The sequence below is a fragment of the Aythya ferina genome (assembly GCF_964211825.1).
Source record: "Aythya ferina genome assembly, chromosome: 9".
Classification (NCBI taxonomy): domain Eukaryota; kingdom Metazoa; phylum Chordata; class Aves; order Anseriformes; family Anatidae; genus Aythya; species Aythya ferina.
The window spans coordinates 26,576,491-26,587,041 of NC_140305.1; the positions used below are offsets into that span (position 1 = coordinate 26,576,491).

A 10,551-nucleotide genomic window follows, 5' to 3' on the forward strand; every position below is an offset into this window, starting at 1 on the left:
GACCCCAGGGCTAGTGATCAGCTGCGCTGGGGAAGACGGCCGATGAGGACGCCAAGGTTCACACGGCAATTTTATCCTTCACATTTTTAACTGCTATTTAGATGCTTTTCCTAATACGCTGTCCTTTGCCACCGCAACTGCACAAAACTTCACATTTTTTTTAATATTATCCTTGATTTGTTTCTGCTTACTTTTAATTATAAAACGTCAATAAAAAGATTAAACGCACATGAAAAAAGATCACAGTGTGTGCCAGATGCTGAAACAGCCTCCCGAGACCGGCAGCGCAACACCAGGTGTTTGTGTCAGCCTAATGAAGCAGCATCCGCACCCAGGGGACGCGGAGGGTGGAGCTGCAGAGCCCTGCACTTTGCTCAAAATCTGCCATTACGAAGGCAAATCTGGAAAGACTTGAAATTACAATTGTGATGAGACAGGGTGAAATTTCGCTGTGGGAATAAAACGGAATGTTTGCAAGCGTTTCCATTGCTCGTTTTGCAAAATCTCACCCTGCGCTCTTCTGCAGTTACTCGGTGTGAAGAAGTCCAAGAGTTCCTCGCAGACGGGCGCACCTCCCAGCCAGAGGCACCCAGCGCGGGGTGACGACCACGGAGCATTTTGGCATAAGGATAGAAGCAGGCACGGCATTTCTTTCATGATATCTACACTAAATAATTTGGAGACTCAACAGACTGAGTTCAGGTCATCGCCAGAACAATGAACTTGGATAAAATTTACTGAACGCAAGCTATGACCTAAGGCAATAACTAACGAACTTAAGGGCATCCCAATATATTCCCGTATCATTGAGTAAAGCACTTTAACTTATTGCAGCTACGTGGCCTGACCTCATGCAATCAAATCCTTTTGTAGCAGGTTCAGCCGGTGTTTTTCATATCAATTATACCACGGTACAGCCCTTCAACTCTTACTGAAGGAAGTGTTAAGTAAAACGGTGTGTGCCATGCGTGGTTTTGTCATGGACACCCTACACTACTGGTTAGATTCGTTCTGCGAAAGCTCTTGAAAAGGGAGTACAAAAATCAGAGCTTGTAGTTTGGAATATGTACAGAATTTAAAATTAAATAATCTCCTAAAAGTTCAGTGCTCCAGCCTTTCTTGCACACAGCAATTTTTCCTTTGTGTCCCCACATCCCTGAGAATCCACGCGGGCTTTACGCCCTCAGCCTGCGCAGTGCCCGTTTGGGTGGAGGCGCTGGGTGAATGCAGCCCAGGCGTCAGGCAGAGCAGCGCGGGAGGCAGAGGGGAGCACTCCCTGCGGATCGAGCTTCCGACGGAGGAGTTTGGGTAGGAAATTCTGATCTCAGTTTGTTGCCACTGAAGGGTTGGGCAAGCCGGTGGGAGCTGAAAGGATAGCGCTAATTGCATCACGCTGGCGAGATACCAGGCAGCACGCATACACAGAAGGCACAGCAGAAGCAAATGTTCTGATGCTTTCAGTGTGTAATTAAACTGTCCTACCTCGTAAAAGAGCACTCCATTCACACCACCTAGTAAAAAGCGAGTTGTGCGTAGGCACTCCTGGATTTCTAGCACTACTACTGAGACTGGCTGAGCACGAGACTTCCCCATCAAAAGCGCAGTCTGAGGCTATGGGAGGGATGGGGTTGGTTCAGGACGCAAATCCAGGCTGTTTCGATGATAACACTTCAGGCAAACCAAATACAGGCACTGCAAATCTGGATTCCAATACTATAGCTTGGGTCCAACGCATTTATATAAACCACATTTCATCCATTTCACTCGGATTTGTTAGACTTCTACTACTTTCTTTTCTCTACCATGCCTTCACTGCAACCTGCTCCTGATGCTGTCCTCCACAGCTCTGAGTTAAATGCCAGAAGACAGTTGGGAAGTGGTGAGGTTCTTCCAAACTGATCAAAACACCTCCTTAAGTACAAGTTCGCCTTCTTTTTAAAATATTTTGAATTAGATTTAGATACTTACTCAATCTAGAATATAAAGATAGGAGAAAAGTTATTTTAAACCATCCTACTGCATGCAGAGATAAACACACGTTTATCCCAGTCCATAAAGCACTGCTTTACAAGCACATTTAGGCTAGGGCAACGCATTACATCTGCTGCGTGAAGCACAATTTTCCCATTCTGATTTAAATCCTGTTAACCCACATGTTCCAAGAAAGCCATACAATGCTCGGTGCCATTCCATACCAGGGTTGCTAGAAGAATCCTTCAGATACAAACCCCATCTTTTTCAGACTTGAACAGTTTGACTTATTTTTTACTGCAAGGGTGAACCTGCAGCATAGGTGACACCACAGTAACACAAAAATTTCAGTAAAATCTTTGAATTAAGCATTGAAGTTTTGTTTTATTTCTGTTTAAAGGTCAATTTTCTTCTAACACTAAGTGCTTTAATGCGTCTCTTCTTTGCATTTCCTCATTCCTCCTACCCACGTGGGCTTCATTTCCAAGCCTATTCAAAATGATGTTTTCCAAGCATGTGCCACATGACTTGTTCATATAAATGGAGCAAATTAAACTGTCTCCACATATATCCTATCACATTTGTAGCCCTGATTTCTCTCCTTAACACGTGGCCAAGACACCGTATTATCTGCCTGCAGAGGTTGACCTCAGGATATTAGATTCTGCCACATAGCTCTCTTGTACTAAACCGAGGGGAAACACTTAATCACCCCTGCCTTTTCAGGAAAAAATCAACTTTAAATTTGCCATGATGAAAAATCAATAAACCAGTAATTGCTTGGCTTATCATTGCGTGGAGGAACAAATTGGGAAGCGAAGCTTAGCGTCCACACAGATTTCAGTGAAACACACAGAGTTTCAGGATCACTAAGCCAGAAAAGGAAAAGGTCTCAGAGTGATAATTAAATCTACTCATGCTGATTTTCTGCCAAATTTATTTCCCTGGAGTATATAAAAATGTTTCACTGCTTACTAGCTAGGCATAACTAATCAATTCAGCGTTGGGCCAACACACATGAGAAACAAAAAATGCAAATCCAAGAATGAAGGCATGGGGATAATATCCGCCCGGTGCAAGCACCACAGCCACATTGATTTATTTATTGATTGGGTTTAAAAGAACGAACCTTATTTAGTTGCATTCTAAAAAACTTCTTCGCCTTGTTATCCAGCACAACCCTTCCATCTGTGCCTCCCCGCTACGGGCAACGTACTGCTGGGAGCGGCGGCTGCCTCGCAGGGTCCCCGGTTCTGCCTCTCCGTGCAACTGCAGGACACGTGTTTCAAGACAACTTGTATTTAAATTTAAAAAAATAAAGGATTATTATGCATGATACGCCAAGACAAACGATTCAAAAACCTTGCAGTAATGCAGTCCAACATTTTTGGGTGACTGTTGAAGGGACACACGTTTTCATTTCGCAGCACGCTGCATGCATTATCTCCAGGGCTGCTGTTACACATTTCAGCTACTCTGGATTTGCCTTGCCAGGCCTGGAGTTAAAATCAAGGTTGGCAGGAAAATTCCCTCCAGATTCTGATGTCATTTTCAGGCAGCCCCAAACGGAAGCAAGTAAACAAAAACAAAGTGGAAAAAGACCTCCATTGAAAACACTCTTGCTAAACTAGCGCATTCTTTATTAATAGACCTAATTTCATGCAGCAAATTAGCATAGAGCCAATGGAAGTGCAAATGTAATCAAACTGAAAAATTCAAATGAGAAGGAGGGAGCCTTTTTCTTTCTTTCTTTGCTTTTTTGTCGCACAAAAAAAAAAAATGATTTTTGTGTGTGTCCTTCAACTGGCTATAGGGACTATGGTAATTAAAACATTTAAAACAGCACAAGCCCCTAGTCTCTAATCTGGAGCTCAGGTCAGCTGTCTGTAGATTCTAATTTGTCCTCTATTTGTATTCATGACAGGAAAACGCTGCATATTTAACAGCAAACCAGCAGGAGGGTGGACTGGTGGGCTTGGAGGTCAAATAATTTGATTTCTGAGCAGATTACATGTAACATCCAACATCTAATCTCACACCTGATTTGGCAATAAAATTACAATAAAAGTAATGTTCAGACACCCTCGCGATGGGGCGGGGGACGAACCCGCTGCCGCTCCGCGCTTCCCTCGCGCTGGGAAAATGCAACACGCTGGATACAAGATGCAATAATCAGGAGAATTAGTCATTTTGATTTCTTTCTATTTTTTTTTTTTTTAAGACCTCTGAAAGTGGCTCACCACGCTTCGGTGACGAATCGATGGATATCCGAGGCAAATGCTCGTGCTTGAATATGAGCAGACGGAGTAAGGATCACCAGGCAGCGCCTGCCTAAACGCAGGGTGACTTTTACAACTGGGCATTACAGGATTTATACAATTTCATTATTAGAATTGCAGCCAGAAAGGGTTGGGAGGGTGGGCAGGGAACCACTACGGTCAATTGAGCACAAAATAAAACCACTGCGGGTATTCAAAAATCAACCTGAAATAGTTTTTCCCTTTTTTTCCACTTACTCAATAGAAGCTAATTTAGGAAAAATCCCACGATCAAAAATACACATAATTGTTCTCTGCAGAACTTTTTTCCACGGGACGGTTTTCATGGTGCTTATTAATAAATTGAAAAGCAGCTCTCCTCCTGCTTTCGCTGTAACTTACCACTGTTCCTCATTCCCTAACCAACATTTTTCTCCTTCGCCTTTCTATTCTCAGCCTTTAAAATTCCTGCAGGCAAAACAATTTCTCGCATACGAGTTCCTCACCATGGGATATTAGGACAAAACCACACGCGTATTTTCCCAAACACAGCCTGCTAACGTGTCCAAGGGGAGCCCAAGTCACCTTGCCAGGACTGAGCCTCTGGACTGCTCAGCCTCCAGGCAGGAGGCTGTCTCCCAATCTTCTACAGCAAATCTCCTGCTTTGGTTTTCAGCGCAGCCCCTCCCGGCTGACATGCTATGAAGGGACACACACTGCCCGATTTTTTTTTGGCAAACGGAATGGTTTAGAAGGGTTCCCAAAGGGCAGACTGGCAGACAAGGTGCACCCGCCCTGCTCGTGCTCTCACCACCCCACTCGTGCCTGTGAGCACACACCGGTGCAGGTCTGTGGTCCTGCTGCGAGTTAGCTCCCTTCCACCTTCACCTCCCGTCCTGGTTGGGCTTTGCTCCGAATCCCGGCACCGCCTGACTTCCACCGACTGCGCTCCCCTTCTTATCCCAGACTCCAGCCGCCCCTTTCCTTCCCTGCCCAGACAAAAGGCCCCGGCTATCCCACTTCTCCATCTCCCGTTTCTTCCTCAGTTGAAATTTTCAGAGTTGCCTTTGAAACCCTGAGAGCTGAGGGTTTCAAAAATGGTTTTTGTTCTCAGAACCAGCAAAGCCAGCTGGAGGTATTTTAAGCTAAACTACCATACTTTACCAAGTAGCTTTTTCAGTTCCAAATGGATATCACCATGGCTCAAAGCTGAATCGAGAAATCTGGAACCTGGGAAGGATGCCTTATTTCTGCAGCTGTCTATCTCCAGGTGAGTAACATCAATTTGGTCGGGATGCTGACCGCGTCTGGGTCAGCGAGCGGGGATAATGCGATTCTTCCTAGGGAAATCGGTCCTGCGTGAAGCCTCGAAGCACACACAAAGCTTTAACTCCGCAGAGCTTGTAACTTCATTTTGAGAGAGTTGGTAGAGATCCCTGGATCAGGAACCTTAGATATCTACTAAACCACTATCCCCACCGCTATGACATGAGATATATTCCTGTGCACAGCCCAGAAATGCTCCATCCCGAACGCAGCAGCCGGGGAATTCACCCCGTGCAACAGCCACGCAGCTCGGTACGGGGGTCACCTAAGGCGAGGGGCCTTAGACAGCTGTGTGCTCCTGGTTACACATTCTAATCTCATAATCAACCACAGATCAGTCCCAGATGGGTGGTTATAGGATCGGCTGTCATAGCCGCTTGCTTTTTGAACGTCTCCTGCGCGCGGCGAGCCCTCCCCACGGCCGCGCACGCAGAAGGCAGATGGCTGCGGGGGGCTGGCCCCGGCCGGCAGCTCTGGTGCTCAGCCCCAGTGGGACAGGAGAGAAAAGGAAGAAAAGATGCAAAAAAATGCATGGGTCAAGATAACACACAGTTTAGTTATCGCTCGCCCCTTCCTGCAGCAGACCAAAGCTTCGCAACACCCCGTGGGCTGCCACCTCCATCCCAAACGCACAGTACTTGGAGAGCCAAAAAGCTTCGAGGAAATCTGATCTGTAAAACTCACTGCTCTGCACATCACCCTTCCTTTCCTTAGGAACCGGACTGCTGGATTTGGATCATCCGTGAGGAGGAATTTAAAGCTGGCCATGCAGTCTGGTGATGCTCAGCAAAGTTCAGAGCTTCAGGAGCAAGCAGCAGACTGAAGGACAGCTCCCCCCAACGTAACACAGCTTTACAGCCTGGTGAGATCAACGGGGACTCACAGCAAGAGCTTATTGGCAACCTCCTGAATTAAAAAGAATAGCTTAGGAAGAAGTTAGGAGAAGCAAAATTATCTGAAGAAACTTCCAGCTCCATCCTCCCCAAGCACCGTGGCAGACACGATGAGTTCTGCTCACTCCCAGTCCATTTAAATGATCAGAAGGGGAATTACAAAGATCTCAAGCACCATCTTGCAGACAAGTCAGGAGAGAGATCACCTGAACTTTGAGCCATCTGGAGCCATCACACGACGGAGACTTCTCCCGCAAGAACACAACCACACAGGAACATGAGAACAGTTTATTAATCCCAGTTCCTAGATTACTAACCAATTTGCTAACATGATATCCATATAATCTCGCTCCACCTAACCCTCCTAGAAAGCTATCGAAAGCCTACACGTGACAGATGGAAGCTGCACGATGCAGTGTGAAGGCTGTTAGAGAACAGAGCAAAACGCCTGCTTCCAGCCTGATCTCAGGAGCGGTCCTGAGAAAAGAGGGGAGCAAACATCAGCGAGCTGCTAGATGCTAGGAGAGCAGTGTATGGGAACACACAGGTGGGTTTTCTTTGTTTTTTCCATTTTGATAGGCTAGACAATTCATACAGATTTTTACAGATCTTCATTGATACATATACATAAAATCCATGCTATGAAACCTCTTCAGAACAAGGGAATCTTTATAAAGACACAGCATGGCAGCCTGAGGTGTACTCCTGACTGAAAATCATCACAGATTTCTAAATCGTGCCCAAATCTTATTACATGGATATAAGCAAGTGGTTTGGATGCTCTATTACTCTATTAGATCGTCCCAAAGTATGAGAGGAGCCATAATGCTCGGCTGCACCGGGGCAGCACAGATCTGAAGCACCATCACTGCAAACCTGGGACTTGTTTTCTGGATTCATCAGCTTCCTGCAGACAAAAAGACCTCTTTCATACCTAAGTGTCTACTTAAAGAGCTCTACGGAGAGCCTAATACACTCCTGGCGTAGCTAAAGTAAAAACCAGAGACTTCAAAGGGACTGAGCCACCTACAGCGCGTGCGACTCTTGCAGGACAAGCAGCAGGAGTACGCCTTCTACTTTGAAGCTGCAGTTGTCCACGAACCTATGATGTTAGCAAGTTTTACTTGAGACAAATTGCTCCCAACTTTGCTTTAATCTGACCCCCCCCCTGCCCAGGAAGCCCAGCTCCCAGAAGGGTCTGCAGCCCCGTAGCTCTGTCCTGGGTGGGTGAAGTGGCTGGCTCGGAGGTGGCGACACTGCTTTGGGTGCACGCTGGCATTTGTCCCGCTTAGGTGTAACGGGCAGGAGCATCGATGTGTCTCTAATACCTTCTCACAGAGCATCCCAGATAACATAATTAGAAAATTAACATAAAAGCAAACGTTTCCTTCAGATGTAACGACTGCCTAATGCTCTTTGAAGTGAAAAAAAGCTTAGCATCCATCTCACTGTTTTTTAAACATCATTAAACTAAAAGTTTATTAAATGTGAACACCTCCAACCTCTTTCAAACGGAGAAAGAAATGCAATTGATTAGTCCAAATTTTTCACAGATAATTATGTCCTATTTTTCATTTTTGTCAAGCACAGCAGGGGCTCTAGGTACGAGAAGCTCAGCGAGACCTGAATATTACACCTAAAACCGTGCAGGGCCAGCAGCAACAACTTTACCAGGAACTAAATGAGCCTGTAATTACTGGGAACCTGATAGGAGCGAAAGCTTCCTGCTGGATTAACCAGTCCTCCGAATTTGAGCCTGACGGGTGGACAGCGGTTAGCTCCATCTCATACCGCTGGTAAAGGCGTGCCAGAACACGACTAAACTGAAGAAGCACCAGTGCCCATTTCATCCTCTGTTAGCTGGGTGAACTTGGGGATTTCTAGCTCGTTTTCTAGGCAGTCAATACACGCTAGCTGCTTTGGGTTAACCTGATAACGCAAACCCAAAATTTCAACTATTTTCTGGAAAACAAACAACTGATGAAGGGAATCAATTGCATGAATTTTTAATAAAGATTACATTAGAGTTTTGAAATACATTCAGCATACTTCGCTGCGAGTCCCACGATTTGGAGCTTATTAAAGGCATCTAAATCTAGAAATAAACAGTGGGTGGGAAATCACATAAAAACGTCTAAATCCTGTAGGGCTGCAACCAACTGAATCAGACCTGCAAAATATACTTAATTTTCTCATTCACACAGGAGGATTTAAAGGAGCTTGTTTGTATCTGAAGTGCAAATAAGCTTCAAATTGCTTTGAGAAAATTTTGGGGCTCGAGTTCCATCTAAAGAAAAAATACCTAAGGAAGAAAATGAGAGTTTGGTTGTGACCAAAGAAACAGCACCCAAAGTTGGTACCCGAGAAGAGGTGGCAACATGCAAACAGGTAGGATATACTTCCCTCACCTGAAAATCTTACTAAGGACTTATTCCAAAATCAAATAAATATGTAAAGACTTCCCTAAAATTCAGAGCCTTTGGAGCAAGCCCTAAAAAACTGCAGTAGCTCAGCCCAAGATATGAATGGCACTGTGGGGAAAGAAATGCTAGCAGAGGTTAGCTGTTTGAGACCTCTTGTTTGTTTGTGAGGATGCCTGAAAAATAAGGGTGTTCAAGCAGGACAACGGGAAATTCATCACCAGGAAAGTGGTGTCATTCTTCAAAAAATGGCAATGTAGTGGGAGCTTAGACCCAGACTGCATGGAAGCAGAATCAGACTCTGGAACCTGGAAGGCGTAGGAGAGATGGGCAGAGATGAAGGCACCATACATGCTAAATTAAATTTTCTGTCTTTGCCTTGAAGTTCAACTTGTTGTGCTCAAAGATAGGGAAAGAGTGGGCAGACGCAGGGAGATGTTCAAATAAGATTAGAAAAAATGGAAAGAAAGATGATGAGAGAAGACTGGAGGAGATGGCATAGTAAAATTGTAAACATTGCTGCTGTTCCCTTTTGTTGTTGTCTTCCACTTGCCACATTCCCAAGCAACCTCCCGCAACCTCCCACCTCCTCCCTTTTTTTCAGTTTTGCCTAATGGTTATCATATCTCATGGAATGAACAACATCCCAATCTCTTAACTTCTTAAATTTCAGGATGTCCTCAACAGCTTTACTTTGTATTACTCTGCTCCGTGCATGACACCCCGCCCTTACCCAAAATATGATTGGCATTTGGGCACAGGGCTGATTTTCATAGAAGATGAACCCATCAAAAGGTCAACTCTGAAAAATACATGATCTCCTGGACCATTACACCATCTTCAAACCTTGGTCACGGTCACTGGGAGGTTAAATTACTGGCACAACTGAGCGAACATCCAGGCCATTGGAGGTAGGCAAGGGGCAGAGTGCAGGGAGATCCAGGGACACACTTCCATGGAGGTTGTTCAGTGTATTAAATAACAATTGCAACCTTAAACCTACCTTCATCTAAATCAAACAAGATGAAGATAAAATTCACTGCAGCAAGCAATGCATGACAGCATATATTTCCAGAGTAAAACCACTGCATCGAGGAATGTAAATATTTTTACTTTTTTTTTTTTTTAAATGTTTAAGTCAATTCCAAAGTAATACATGCCATAGACAGTTAAGTGATTCATTTTGATTTGAACAAGTGAGATATTTTCTTTGAGACAGAGATGGCATTCACAGCTGAAGGGAGAAATTGTAAGGCTCCCTTGATTGTTTGCACTGGCTTTGTCACACAACTGAAAACATCTTTTCCCATTATTCTCTGACATATAAGCAAAATACATTTGTTTTAATTACCCAGGCATTACACATCAACTTTCCACCGACTGTATTGCAAAGGGAAACAGCTTGGATCCTGCCAGCTTTCAGTGCACAGAATTTCACTGGGAAACAGCTCAGTGCATGCACTTGGTGACATCACACAGACAAATTAGTTGTGCAGATTATTGTTTTAATCCAGCAACATATCCAGCACACAGAACAGTGCTACTGGCTGGTCATACGGTGTTAACACATCACTTCTTTTTGAGTTATTAGGTTGCTTTAAGGACAGCTAAAAATACTTTCTCAAATTTGGCTGAAATTTCTGGCACATTTAGCACTGCTTGGTATTGTCACATGAATGCTAC

At 44.6% G+C, this 10,551-nt stretch overlaps 1 protein-coding gene across 3 annotated transcripts in view; it reads right to left on the reverse strand.

Moving 5' to 3' along the window:
* RSRC1 (arginine and serine rich coiled-coil 1) overlaps window positions 1–10,551 on the reverse strand; it is a 139,672-nt gene that overhangs the window by 14,597 nt on the left and 114,524 nt on the right. The gene's annotated exons all lie outside the window — the stretch shown is intronic.